Below are 15,377 nucleotides of genomic sequence, written 5' to 3'. Positions count from 1 at the left end.
CAACCCACCACAGGGCAGGAATCTGTGAAGGAACCACAAGGAAAGTGCATTTAATAAAAAGTGGAGGAATTGGGATCTTGAGGAATTAGCTGGTTACAAAACAACTGCTTAAAGCAGTGCTTCATCTGCACAATACATTGTTCGGGTACAGTTTCCAATACATTAAGGGCGGCCTGAGGGGGAAAGCAATGGAGATCTGCACTTTATTTTATATAAATAATAAATTAATTATTATTATTATCATCACAGCCAGTTACTCTGGTGTTGCTGTAGCGAAGGGGAGCTTCCGCGACCCAATTCCAATAAATAAAAATACTATACGGTTAAGGCTGTGGCCATTACTGGAACAGACATGGATAGGAAAATAAACAGTGACCTCGTGTGGCCATTACTTGAATAGACCTCAATAGGAAAATAAACAGTGGCCAAGACTGGAATAGACCTCAATAGGAAAATAAATAGTGCCCTCCTGTGGCTATTACTGGAATAGACCTCAATAGGAAAATAAACAGTGCCCTCGTGTGGCTATTACTGGAATAGACCTCAATAGGAAAATAAATAGTGCCCTCGTGTGGCTATTCCTGGAATAGACCTCAATAGGAAAATAAATAGTGCCCTCGTGTGGCTATTCCTGGAATAGACTTCAATAGGAAAATAAACAGTGACCTCGTGTGGCTATTACTGGAATAGACTTCAATAGGAAAATAAACAGTGCCCTCGTGTGGCCAATACTGGAATAGACCTCAATAGGAAAATAAACAGTGCCCTCGTGTGGCTATTACTGGAATAGACCTCAATAGGAAAATATACAGTGCCCTCGTGTGGCTATTACTGGAATAGACCTCAATAGGAAAATAAACAGTGACCTCGTGTGGCCAATACTGGAATAGACCTCAATAGGAAAATAAACAGTGCCCTCGTGTGGCACACATAAAAAGCCACCTCTATTGGTCTATCAGCCCCCCAACTGTATTACCTAGGTTATGAAGGAACCCTAAAGATGTTAAAATAAAATTATGGGATAATGCACACAGTGACTTGCGATCTCGATCACACGCAGTCTGTAGTACGCTGGCAGTAGGAGTACAATATGGGCACGTCTTTCAGTTAACATCTTACATTAAGAACCTGACAGTACCAAATGATCGAAGGCTGTTCATCAAAGCCAGACTAAATGTCTTCCCCTCTGCAGTGTTGGATGGTAGGTTGAGAGGAGTTCCCTACCAGGACAGACTTTGCTTGTGTGCTCAAGACATCGATTCCATAAAACATATTTTGTTGGATTATGCAAAATATGAGCAGGCCGGGGCTGAACTGACACTACCCTTGCTGGTACCTTTCCCGGGAAAATCAGAGGCTCACTATGTCAGGTTCCTATTGGAAGACCGGAGAAATGCTAGAACATTAGCAGTGGCAAAGTTTTTATCGGTGGTTGCAAGAACAAATGATCCCTATATTCTGAAGAAAATGCTTGTTTAACCTGGAGGTAGGCTGTATGAATTGTGTGTTGCTTTGTAATGATTTGTTGGGTCTCTGGACTGTAATAAAGATTGCTGTTGTAATTTCTATTTCTATTTTTCCCCCTTTTACCTTCATTCCTGCAGCTGACATTTTCCTCCACCTCTTCTTCTCCCTTTGTCAGGCAAAGCTTCCTCCTCCTCCTCCTTTTCAGAGCAGGAATTCAAACCTAAGAAATATTAATAATGTTGATTAATTCCGCAAGCAGGGATAGAGGGGTCCACGTCGGAGCAGACCTAGAATATGTCCAGCCCAGATTGCAGTGGAAGAAAGAATCAAGTGGGAAAGGAGCCAGCAGACGACGAACTGGAAGAAATGTGCTTTCCCCCCTGTTTCTTCTTTCTGAAGCCCTTTCCCAAGAATCATATAATGGTGCATCTAGCTGGAAGGGACCCCAAGGGTCATCCAGTCCAACCCACCACAAGGCAGGAATCTGTGAAGGAACCACAAGGAAAGTGCATTTAATAAAAAGTGGTGGAATTGGGATCTTGAGGAATTAGCTGGTTACAAAACAACTGCTTAAAGCAGTGCTTCATCTGCACAATACATTGTTCAGGTACAGTTTCCAATACATTAAGGGCGGCCTGAGGGGGAAAGCAAGGGAGACCTGCACTTTATTTTATATAAATAATAAATTAATTATTATTATTATTATCATCACAGCCAGTTACTCTGGTGTTGCTGTAGCCAAGGGGAGCTTCCGCGACCCAATTCCAATAAATAAAAATACTATACGGTTAAGGCTGTGGCCATTGCTGGAACAGACATGGATAGGAAAATAAACAGTGACCTCGTGTGGCCAATACTGGAATAGACTTCAATAGTAAAGTGAACATTGCCCTCGTGTGGCTATTACTGGAATAGACCTCAATAGGAAAATAAACATTGCCCTCGTGTGGCCAAGACTGGAATAGACCTCAATAGGAAAATAAATAGTGCCCTAATGTGGCTATTACTGGAATAGACCTCAATAGGAAAATAAATAGTGCCCTTGTGTGGCTATTACTGGAATAGACCTCAATAGGAAAATAAACAGTGCCCTCGTTTGGCTATTACTGGAATAGACCTCAATAGGAAAATAAATAGTGCCCTAATGTGGCTATTACTGGAATAGACCTCAATAGGAAAATAAATAGTGCCCTCGTGTGGCTATTACTGGAATAGACCTCAATAGGAAAATAAACAGTGCCCTCGTTTGGCTATTACTGGAATAGACCTCAATAGGAAAATAAACAGTGCCCTTGTGTGGCCAATACTGGAATAGACTTCAATAGGAAAATAAACAGTGCCCTCGTGTGGCTATTACTGGAATAGACCTCAATAGGAAAATAAATAGTACCCTCGTGTGGCTATTACTGGAATAGACTTGAATAGGAAAATAAACAGTGACCTTGTGTGGCCATTACTGGAAAAGACATGGATAGGAAAATAAACAGTGCCCTCGTGTGGACAATACTGGAATAGACCTCAATAGGAAAATAAACAGTGCCCTCGTGTGGCTATTCCTGGAATAGACCTCAATAGGAAAATAAACAGTGCCCTCGTGTGGCCATTACTGGAATAGCCCTCAATAGGAAAATAAACAGTGCCCTCGTGTGGCTATTATTGGAATAGACCTCAATAGGAAAATAAACAGTGCCCTCGTGTGGCTATTACTGGAATAGACCTCAATAGGAAAATAAACAGTGCCCTCGTGTGGCCATTACTGGAATAGACCTCAATAGGAAAATAAACAGTGCCCTCGTGTGGCCAATACTGAAATAGACTTCAATAGGAAAATAAACAGTGCCCTCGTGTGGCTATTCCTGGAATAGACCTCAATAGGAAAATAAACAGTGCCCTCGTGTGGCCAATACTGGAATAGACTTCAATAGGGAAATAAACAATGCCCTCATGTGGCTATTACAGGAATAGACCTCAATAGGGAAATAAACAGTGCCCTCGTGTGGCTATTACTGGAATAGACTTCAATAGGGAAATAAACAGTGCCCTCGTGTGGCTATTACAGGAATAGACCTCAATAGGGAAATAAACAGTGCCCTCGTGTGGCTATTACTGGAATAGACTTCAATAGGGAAATAAACAGTGCCCTCGTGTGGCTATTACAGGAATAGACCTCAATAGGAAAATAAATAGTGCCCTCGTGTGGCTATTACTGGAATAGACATCAATAGGGAAATAAACAATGCCCTCATGTGGCTATTACAGGAATAGACCTCAATAGGAAAATAAACAGTTCCCTCGTGTGGCTATTACTGGAATAGCCTTCAATAGGGAAATAAACAGTGCCCTCGTGTGGCTATTACTGGAATAGACCTCAATAGGAAAATAAACAGTGACCTCGTGCGGCCAAGACTGGAATAGACCTCAATAGGAAAATAAACAGTGCTCTCGTGTGGCTATTACTGGAATAGACCTCAATAGGAAAATAAACAGTGCCCTCGTTTGGCCAATACTGGAATTGACATGGATAGGAAAATAAACAGTGACCCCGTGTGGTCATTACTACTGCCAGAGGAAGTGGGACTTACAGGAGATCTCTCCAGGCTGTTGGGAAGATGATCCGGAGAAATGGCCAGAGCAACTGCAATCCTCCAGGACCAGGCAAGCCCCAAAACGCATCAGGCCGAGAGAACCAACGAGGCAGCGCAAACTCCCATCAGACGCGTTCTAGAGAAAGAGACAGGCTTCAGGGTTAACCACAAAGTTCATTTGTTTGGCAACCACATTTGATTGAGTATGCGGCTGAGCAGTGTCAGAAACTCAAGATCTGTAAGCCCATTTTCATAGTTTTAGATGCCCGAAACTGATATTGTGTTCCCTGGCTCCGACTGACGTTGGAGCAGAGGCAGATGGGACTACAATCTTAGTTTGTTTTTAAAGGGAATATCTGTAACCTCAGTGGCTTTGCCTGCAGAACACCACACGCTCAATCCCCGGCTTCTCCAGGCCTGAAACTCTGGCAAACTGCTGCCAGTCAGTGTTGACATTACTGAGCTAGATGGAGTAGTGGGTCCGACTCCTTATAAGGCAGCTTCCTAGGTTCCCATTTATGCTTCAGATCTGTGTGAGGCTTGCTGTCCCGTTTAGCATGGCGAGGGTGGTTCTTTGCCCATCTGGAAGACGACTGTGTTGCCTCCCATCAGCCTCTTGAAGGTGCTTTTTCAGCTCAGGGAAAAGGGCAGGCAGACACAGCATCTGTCGACTGAAGCATCCTGAATTAAGGGAGGGGGAATTCCCCTTGCAGCCCAAGGGTTGTTTGAGGCCACCACGAAAGAGCTGATCTTCAGCTTGAAACCAGGACTTGCTCTTTCACCATGCTGCTCCTGCAGCTGCCAATGCCACCCATGGAACCTGTGTGAATATCAGGCGTGGGTTGTGTCCAGGAACCTGGGAGGATTTATTTCACGTGTGCGCATGTTTTCGTCTTTAAATAAACAGCCCATGCAAGTTTCCAGCACTTATGGCCATCGAGATTAACCTGGCCGTCTCAGAGGAAATCTTGGGAGGCTGAGGTGGACTTTCAGTGGTCCAAGTGTGGTTGTGTCTTCCTGCATCCATTTCCTGCCCTCTTTCCGCCCTGCCCCCTGTTTCAAAGCAACCACAGAGGAGGGAAGGAAGCGGAGCCATGGATCCTCCGCTCGCAACTGCAGCAGATTTGAAGCAGGAAAGTGGGAGAGGATCTGCTTACACGAGTGTAAGGGGCTCCCCTCCCGCTGTGCTGCTTCAAGGGGAGCCTGGGAGGAGGGAATCCGCTGCATGGATCCCCTTCCCTCCCTCCTCCCGGCTCTTGCTGGCTTCGCTCCAGAAGATGCACAGATATTTCCCCTTCCTTTTGAGGGGAGGAAAAGTGCGTCCTATGGAGCGAAAAAGATGGTACCTGGTTCAAGCAATGGTTCACCTGAAGAAATGAAGTTTTCAACACAAATCTCACCAATGTGTGGGAAGCCAGGAGGTGCTGCCCTACCCCAATCAAAGAAATAAAAACACTTAACTGTCTTTTTACTGTTCTGTACTGTGGTTAGAGGGGTCGGTGTGATATCTCAGGATTGGGGTGGTTTAAAAATGTTCTTAAGTGTTATATGTATATTTCTACCCCCCCCCTTTACCTTCCTGCCTGCAGCTGACTTTTCCTGCACCTCTTCTTCTCCCCTCGTCAGGCAAAACTTCCTCCTCCTCCTCCTTTTCAGAGCAGGAATTCAGCAGAGCAGACCTAAGAAAGATCAATAATGTCAATTATTTTCACAAGAAGGGAAATGGGGGTCCACGTCAAAGCAAACATATAATATATCCAGCCCAGATTGCAGTGGAAGAAAAAATCAAGCGTGAATGGAGCCAGCATCCGACTAAGTGGAAGAAATGTGCTTTCCCCCGTTTCTTCTTTCTGAAGCCCTTTCCCCAGAATCATATAATTTATTATTATTATTATTATTAATAATAATAATATGGTGCATTTAGCTGGAAGGGACCTCAAGGGTCATCCAGTCCAACCTGCTGGAAGGCAGGAATCTGCAAAGGAACCACAAGGGTTCATTTCATAATAATAATAATAATAAGTGGAGGAATTGGGATCTTGAGGAATTAGCTGGTTACAAAACCAAGCAGTGCTTCACCTGAATAATACACTGTTCAGGTACAGTTTCCAAGACATTAAAGGTGGCCTGATGGGGAAAGCAAGGGAGATCTGCATTTTATTTTCTATAAAGAATAAATGATGATGATGATTATTATCATAGCCAGTTCCTCTGGAGTTGCTTCTCCCCCGAATTCAAATAATTAAAAATACTATACTGTTAAGGCTCAGGGGGGAAGAGGCCCTGTCCCACTTGGGTGGGTGTGATTAATAATAATAATAATAATTTAACATTTAATGATAATTATAATTTATTACTCTTTCCCAGCCACCAACAGAGTATTTTTTAAAAACGAGAAAACATAATATACTACAAACTTCCCTCACCCTTTTAGCAGAATAACCATTATAATTATAATGATAAGAATTTAAAAATGAAGGATAATCCTAATTTATTCCCCTTCCCCAGCCACTGTGGGCTGCTCCCAACAGAATATTAAAAACGCGACAAAACATACTGTATTGCAAACTTCCCTAAGCCTTTTCTAATAATAAAAATAATAAGGATTTAAAAAGTACTTCGAATAATCCTTCATTGTATTAAAAACGCGCCAAAACTTCCTTCGCGCCCCCGGGCGTGGGAAACTGCTGAGGAGAAGAAGCTGAGAAACAGCTGGGGGGAGAAAAAGCGCTGGCCCCGCCCACCGCCCGGCCTGGGATTGACACAAAGGCCGACCTATCGCGGCCGACGGCCCTCAACCAACTTCTTTCGCGCCCCGGGCGTGGGAAACTGCTGAGGAGAATCAGCAGAGTAACAGCTGGGGGGAGAAAAAGCGGGAAACTCCTGGCCCCGCCCACCGCCCGACCTCGAATTGGCCCAAAGGCCGACCTATCGCGGCCGACGGAATTCAACCAACATGGCGGCGGTGGCGCGTCTCCTGCCCTTTCTTCCCCCCTCTTTCCAGGCCTCATCCAAAATGGCCGCCCTAGAAATCCCCTCGCTCGACGCATGCGCCCACAGCCGCAGCAGCAGTAAACTCGACGGCGATAGGTCGGCTTTTGGGCCAATCCCAGGTCGGCTTGTGGGTGGGGCCCGGCCTCGGGCGCGTGTTCTCCTCAGCGCTTCTCTCGCCATTTTCGCGAAGGAGGCGCGTGAGTTTGGTCGTGCTTTTAAGACTGTGTTGGGAGTGGGCGGGAAATAATAATAAAGGATTATCACCATTGGGTTTAAAATTATTATTATTATTAGAAAAGGCTTAGGGAAGTTTGTAATATATTACGTTCTGTCGAAGTTTTTAATATTCTGTTGGGGAAGGGGAAGAAATGAGGATTATCCTTCATTTTTAAATTGTTAGCATTATTATAATGGTTCTTATTATAAAAGGTTTAGCGAGAGTTGTAGTATATTACGTTTTATCGCTTTTTAAATTTTCTGTGGATGGTTGGGAAATAGTAATACATTATTAATTTTATTAATTTTATTAATTTTATTAATTAATCATTATTAATTTTTAAATTAATATTAATTAATTAATACATTATTAAATACATTAATTAATACATTATTTTAAATTAATATTAATTAATTAATACATTATTAATTTTTAAAGGTGAGGGAAGTTTGTACTTTTTTCGTGTTTTCGTTTTTTTAAATACTCTGTTGGTGGCTGGGAAAGAGTAATTATTGTTATTATAAATTATTATTATTGTTATTATAAAAGGGTGAGGGAAGTTTGTAGTGTATGATGTTTTATCATTTAAAAAAAAATATTCTGTTGGTGGCAGGGAAAGAGTAATATATTATTATGAGCATTAAATGTTAAATTATTATTATAAATTACACCCACCCAAGTGGGACACGGCCTCTTCCCCCCTAAGCCTTAACAGTATAGTATTTTTATTTATTTGAATTGGGGCGGGGAAGCTCCTCTTGGCTACAGCAACAACAGAGGAACTGGCTGTGAGTTCAGATCTCCATTGCTTTCCCTCTCAGGCCGCCTTTAATGTATTGAAAACTGTACCTGAAGAGTGTATTGTGCAGATGAAGCACTGCTTGAAGTGGTGGTTTTGTAACCAGCTAATTCCTCAAGATCCCAATTCCTCCACTTATTATTATTATTAAATGAACCCTTGTGGTTCCTTCGCATCTTCCTGCCTTGCAGCGTGTTGGACTGGAAGACGCTTGGGGTCCCTTCCAGCTAGATGCACCATTATATGATTCTTGGGGAAGTGCTTCAGAAAGAAGAAACAAGAACAAACAAGAAAAAATGAAGAATAAAAACACATTTCTTCCACTTAGTCGGATGCTGGCTCCTTTCCCACTAGATTCTTTCTTCCACTGCAATCTGGGCTGGATATATTACATGTTTGCTTTGACGTGGACCCCCATTTCCCTTCTTGTGAAAATAATTGACATTATTGATATTTCTTAGGTCTGAATTCCTGCTCTGAAAAGGAGGAGGAGGAGAAAATGTTGTGTGATGAAGGGAGAAGAGAAGATGGAGGAAAAGTCATGAAGGTAAAAGGGAAAAAATAGAAAGACATATTAACATATAACATATAAGAACATTTTAAAACAAGCCCACTCATGATATATTACTCCCACCCAAGTCTGGCTTGGCCTCATCCCCCCCTAACCACCACAGTACAGTACAGTAAAAATAGAGTAAAATAATTTTATTTATTTGATTGGGGTAGGCTAGCACCTCCCGCCTTCCTGTCTCCTTTTTCCTGTTCTTGTTAGGCTATCGAAAGGTGACAAAGCAATGTGTTGGAAACTTAATTTCTTCAGATGAACCATTGCTTTAGCCAAGTAATTACTCAAGGCACAGATTCTTTCACCTATCGATTTATCCACATAATCCAACTGGAGATGAATTGGCATCCCAAAGTGGTACACTTGCACGTTAAATCTTAAGATAAATGTTTTGGAAGAGGCATAAATTAAAAAATATAATTAATTTGCAAGCAAGCCAAGTAAATTAGAGAGGCAGTGAGCTGGCTGATTTGCCTAATGGAGCATCCAAAACCCAGTTTGGATCTAGAAGACCCCAGCCTTAATGGCAACCCCCTATTGCTTTCTGTTTGATTTTTTGAGCAGATACTCTAAACTGAACACCCCAAGAAGAAATGGGGACCAGCCCCTGCTGTAGTGGCCAGCACTAGAAGCCATTTGAGTAATTCAGATCAATAAAGTAGGAATATTTAATATTTATAAACCAGCAACTTCACACCAGTATTGGACACTTGCAGCAGCTTGCAATGTTAAGAGAGGCGCTCTAAAGAAAAGCACTTTCTACATTTATGAGTCTTCAGAGTAGGCTCATGGTTTTTCCTTGGCATGTAGGTTAGCATATCTGCAATCAGCCCAAGAACTTCAGAGAGGACAAAAGGGGATGGCAAGGGGGGCTTCCTGGCGGAAGTGAACTTGCAGTATTCCTGCCTGGCAGCAGGTTGGACTGGATGGCCCTTGGGGTCCCTTCCCGATATATACTCACGCACCATCATATGATTCTTTGGAAAGTGTGTCAGAATACAGTTTTGGGGTGTGTGTCAGCCCTTAAAAATCAACTGTGCAAAGATTAAAGCCTGTCCCCCGCTATGCACCTAGGCTGGGAGCCCCAATGGCACAAGACTAATTGGGCAGTGCCCCTGCCACAGAGGCCAAAACGAAAAGCCAATTGAATCATTTACATTGACAAACACTGGCACCGATGTATGCGTTTTGGAAATTTGCAGCAGTTTGTAATGTTAAGAGAGGTGTTTTAAAGAAAAACACTTTATACACTCATGAGCGTTCCCTTAGAGCAGGCTCATGGTTGTTTCCTTTTCTGGAGGTATAAATGTTCTCAGCAGATGTACAATCACCCCGTAGGCTTCATGCCTCCTGACTGTTGAAATGCTCCTGGGGAGACTGTAAGCAGTACGTCCTCCGCTCCCAGTCAGCAAAAGGGGATGGCAAGTTGTGCTTCATGGCGCAACTTGCAGCTGCAGTTTAAATTGCCTTAAAAGTGCCATTTCATAGGGCAACACTGACAGCACAACCAAGGTTGATGGTTGTTTTCCTGCATATTCCTGCCTTGCAGTGGGTTGGGCTGGAAGACCCTTGAGGTCCCTTCCAGATATAGATATATATGCAGCATCATATGATTCTTGGGAATGTGCTTCAGAAAGAATAAACAAAAATAGCATTCCTTTAAGTTAGTTGTATGAAGGCAAAGTTGCTTCACTTTAGGCTGTGTCTCCTAACAGCTAAATGCTACCACCTTTTGGTACTGTGAGCACTACGGTTGCAGGGAGATCTCCATAAGGGACGCCTGCATATTCCTAAGAGCTGCAAAGTGCCACACAAAGAAGAAACAGGAAAACATACCTCCAGGTTAGTTGCATAATGGCCAACCCCTTCCCCTTCCCAGCCTGCTACTTTATTCTGTCTTGCATAGCAGTACAAGCAATGGGTGCCTGTTTTATACTCCTACTCTTTCAGTTCACCTGAAAGAAATCAGGCCCACAGGTTTGCTGTGTTCCTTAATGTCAGATTTTGTGGATTTATTATCACCCATATGTTTAGGTGCATAAGCCTACTTAGGCATGGAAAAGGAAAGGGAGGGGGAAAACGAGGATTCCTGAAATGAGTGGGCTTCCTTGGATACACTTCAGGGCAGAAGGGGGAGATAGAGGGAATGCTCTACCTTCTCCCCCCTAATCTGTCTTCCCTACCTAATCATGGCGGACAAGGTCCCACCTTCAGCGCCTGCCTGGAAGCAGCACCCATACAGAGAACGGTAGGAGCCGAATTGTCCAGGGATCTTCTGGGTATGAAGGGGTGAGGGTTTTCTTCACCAACACCAGTGTGCAGCTGCACACACAACTGTAGAAACGAGTCAGAATAAACAGGCTTCCCAAAAAGTATAGTCTTTATACCCTAAATTCCCTAATTCCCCTAACCCCAGGGTCAGGAAGACAGTTTTGTTTTTGGACTGCCCTGCAATGCACACCTGAGGCCGCAGATGCAGAAAAATCTCTTTATGAGATGTTTGGTACCTCTAGACAGGTGTACAACAACCTGAACAATTTGGGGTTGGAGTAAAGAAGGCCACGGAAAGTCTAGTTTTTAACGGGGTCAAAGGTCGGAAAGAAGGAACACAGGTGGCGCTGCGGGTTAAACCACAGAGCCTAGGACTTGCCGATCAGAAGGTTGGCGGTTCGAATCTGCGTGACGGGGTGAGCTCCCTTCGCAGGGTCCCTGCTCCTGCCAACCTAGCATCTTGAAAGCACGTCAAAGTGCAAGTAGATAAATAGGTACCGCTCTGGCAGGAAGGTAAACTGTTTCCGTGCGCTGCTCTGGTTCGCCAGAAGCGGCTTAGTCATGCTGGCCACATGACCCAGAAGCTGTGCCAATTGAGATGCGCACCGCAACCCCAGAGTCAGCCACGACTGGACCTAATGGTCAGGGGTCCCTTTACCTTTACCTTTGACAAAGGTCAGAAGTTGTAAGTTTGCAGTTGTAAGTCTAGGGGTTAGGGTCGGGGTTAGGGGTTAGGCTTAGGGGTCAGGGTCAGGACCTCCCCCTGACTGCTGAAATGCTCCCAGGGAGGATGTAAGCAGCACTTCCTCTGTTTCCAGTCAAGAATAGTGGATGGCCATGTTGGCTTCCTGGCTGAACTTGCAGTTGTAGGAGAGCTGTGGATCCCTGAACTATATCTAAGTAGCCTTTAAAGTGTCATTTAAGAGGGCAACATTTGCTGCACAACCAAGGTTGCAGGATTGTTCCCCATAAGGGACTCCTGCATGTTCCTGCAATGCAGAGGGTTGGACTGGATGTCCCTTGGGGTACCTTCCAGAGGTTTATATACCATCATTATTCTTTGGAAAGGGCTTCAGAAAGAGGAAAGAGAAATAGCATTCCTTTAAGTTATAGGACGCAGGTGGCACTGTGGGTTAAACCATAGAGCCTAGGACTTGCCGAACAGAAGGTCAGCTTTTTGAATCCCCGCTATGGGGTGAGCTCCTGTTGCTGGCTCCATGCTCCTGCTAACCTAGCAGTTTGATAACATGTCAAAGTGCAAGTAGGTAAATGCTCTGGGAGGAAGGTTAATGGCGGTTCTCAAGGCCAGTAAAGCGAGATGAGCGCCACAACCCCAGAGTTGGTCACGACTGGACCTAATGGTCAGGGGTCCCTTTACCTTTACGATGGCAAAGTTGCCTCACTTTAGGCTGTGACACCAACAGTTAAATGCTACCACCTTTTGGTACTGTGAACACCAAGGTTGCAGGGGGATCTCCATAAGGGACGCCTGCATCTTCCTAAGAGCTGGAAAGTGCTACACAAAGAATAAGCAGTAAAACATACCTCCAGGTTAGTTGTATGATGGCCAACCACTTCCCAACAGGCTTCCCAAAAAGTATAGTCTTTATAGCCTAAATGCCCTAATTCCCCTAACCCCAGGGTCAGGAAGACAGTTTTGTTTTTGGACTGCCCTGCAATGCACACCTGAGGCCGCAGGTGCAGAAAAATCTCTTTATGAGATGTTTGGTACTTCTAGACAGGTGCACAACATCCTGGATAATTTTGGGTTGGAGTAAAGAAGGCCACGGAAAGTCTAGTTTTTAACTAGGGGTCAAAGGTCAGAAAGAAGGGGGACAGGTGGTGCTGTGGGTTAAACCACAGAGCCTAGGACTTGCGGATCAGAAGGTCAGCGGTTCGAATCCCCGCAACGGGGTGAGCTAGCAGTTCGAAAGCACGTTAAAGTGCAAGAAGAAAAACATGTACCGCTCCGGCGGGAAGGTAAACGGCGTTTCCGTGCTCTGCTCTGTTTCGCCAGAAGCGGCTTAGTCATGCTGGCCACATGACCCGCAAGCTGTACACCGGCTCCCTCGGCCAGTAAAGCAAGATGAGCGCCGCAACTCCAGAGTTGTCTGTGACTGGACCTAACGGTCAAGGGTCCCTTTACCTTTTACAATGGTCATAAGTTGTAAGTCTGCTGTTGCAAGTCTAGGGGTTGGGGTTTGGGTCATTGTTAGGGTCAGGGTTAGGGAGAGGCTTTGGGTTAGGCTTAGGGGTCAGGGTCTCCCCCTGACTGTTGAAATGCTCCCAGGGAGGATGTAAGCAGCACTTCCTCTGTTTGTAGTCAAAAATAGTGGATGGCCATGTTAGCTTCATGGCTGAACTTGCAGCTGCAGGAGAGGTGTCCCATTTAAGAGCAACGTTTGCTGCACAACCAAGGTTGTGGGATTGTTCCCCATAAGGGACTCCTGCGATGTAGCGGCTTGGACTGGATGACCCTTGGGATCCCTTCCAGAAGTTTATATACCATTATTAGTATATATTATGGGAAGGGCTTCAGAAAGAGAAATAGCGTTCCTTAAAGTTAGTTTCAGCCTAACACAGGAAAGTCGCCTCGCTTCCTGTGAGCTCCCTTATTCTTCCTTGCACATTAATTTGAGCTTGGCAGATCCTGTGCCTGTTTTTACACTGATCCCTCTATCAGTTCTGGAATAATTCGCCCCCCTCCCTATTTCTCAGGCGGTATGGGGCGTGCGGAATTCCTGCTCCCAAAAAGGGGAAGGAGAAGGGGAATCTTCGCCTGACGGAGGGAGGGAGAAGAGGGAATCTTTTGAGACAATATGCCAGTGCCCCAAATATGCCAGTGCCAGGGCTCTCCTGCTGCTGCCTTTTGGGGCGAGAGGGGGAAAGGGGATCTTTGGGCACAAGATCCAAACAGCTCCTTTAACCAAAGACCAGATTCCCCCAGCAGCGTGGCAGCCAAAGGAAAGAGAAGAAAAAGAGGCAAGGCAGCTCCCAGACATCTCCATGCAGTTGCAAAAGGCAGGTACATCTGCCTAAGTGCACTTCCATCCACTGGAAAAGATTCTTAGCAGCAAGGAGCAAAGGGAACGGTGGGCAATACCTATCTATCTCTAAATCGGTAAGAGCGCACAATCGCTACACCTCCACAAGGCCCGGTCCTTTCCAGAGGTGCAGCCTGCCTTCTCCAAAGGTGGATTTCAGCTCAAGCAGCTGGTTGAAGTGTCTCTTTTCCTATCCTCACACCCGTAACCCTGGCAACCTCCCAGAGAACAGTCTCTATTCCTCGATGGTCAGGGAGATTGTATTTTCTCACGGTCGCTTAAAAAATTGAAACCCTAGCATTTAGTAATCTATTAATATAGTTTTGGGGTGTGTTTGTGTGTGTCAGCCCTTAAAAATCAATGGTGCAAACATTTAAGCCTGTCACCCGCTATGCACCTAGACTGGCAGCCCCAATGGCACAATACTAAGTGGGCTGAGCCCCTGCAAGAGGGGCCAAAACCAAAAGCCAATTGAATCATTAACATTGACAAATACTGGCATGGATGTATGCGTTTTGGAAATTTGCAGCAGTTTGTAATGTTAAGAGAGGTGTTTTAAAGAAAAAACACTTTATACACTCATGAGCGTTCCCTTAGAGCAGGCTCATGGTTGTTTCCTTTTCTGGAGGTATAAATGTTCTCAGCAGATGTACAATCACCCCAAAGGCTTCAGGCCTCCTCCTGACTGTTGAAATGCTCCTGGGGAGACTGTAAGCAGCACCTCCTCCGCTCCCAGTCAGCAAAAGGGGATGGCAAGGTGTGCTTCATGGCGCAACTTGCAGCTGCAGTTTAAATTGCCTTAAAAGTGCCATTTCATAGGGCAACACTGACAACACAACCAAGGTTGATGGTTGTTCTGCATATTCCTGCCTTGCAGTGGGCTGGCCTGGATGACCTTTGGGGTCCCTTCCAGATATAGATATAAATGCAGCATCATAGGATTCTTTGGAATGTGCTTCAGAACGAAGAAACACTCCTTTAAGTTACGGGATTTAGGTGGCACTGTTGGTTAAACCATAGAGCCTAGGACTTGCCAATCAGAAGGTCAGTGGTTCGAATCCCCGCGACGGGGTGAGCTCCCTTTGCAGGGTCCCTGCTCCTGCCAGCCTAGCAGTACGAAGGCACGTCAAAGTGCAAGTATATTAATAGGTACCAAGTATATTAATAGGAAGGTCAATGGCGTTTCCGTGCGCTGCTCTGGTTCGCCAGAAGCAGCTCAGTCCTTCTGGCCACATGACCCGGAAGCTGTACGCCGGCTTCCTTTGCCAGTAAAGCGAGATGCGTGCCGCAACCCCAGAGTCGGACACGACTGGACCTAATGGTCAGGGGTCCCTTTACCTTTGACAAAGGTCAGAAGTTGTTAGTCTGCTGTTGTAAGTGTATTGGTTGGGGTTTGGGTCATTATTAGGGCTGGGGTTAGGGGTCAGGGCTTCCC

At 45.0% G+C, this 15,377-nt stretch overlaps 1 long non-coding RNA gene across 2 annotated transcripts in view; it reads left to right on the top strand.

Annotated features, from left to right (window-relative positions):
- LOC310668282 overlaps positions 1-14,304 on the top strand; it is a 62,011-nt gene extending 47,707 nt beyond the window's left edge. For both annotated transcript variants that reach the window (XR_014506675.1, XR_014506676.1), the window contains 2 exons: positions 8,524-8,609; positions 13,849-14,304. This is a non-coding gene — a long non-coding RNA (uncharacterized lncRNA). The remainder of the gene's footprint in view (positions 1-8,523; positions 8,610-13,848) is intronic.
- Positions 14,305-15,377: the final 1,073 nt, after the last annotated feature.

This window comes from Podarcis tiliguerta (assembly GCF_965153285.1).
Source record: "Podarcis tiliguerta genome assembly, chromosome: 18".
Lineage (NCBI taxonomy): Eukaryota > Metazoa > Chordata > Lepidosauria > Squamata > Lacertidae > Podarcis > Podarcis tiliguerta.
This window is presented reverse-complemented; position numbering and strand designations above follow the sequence as displayed.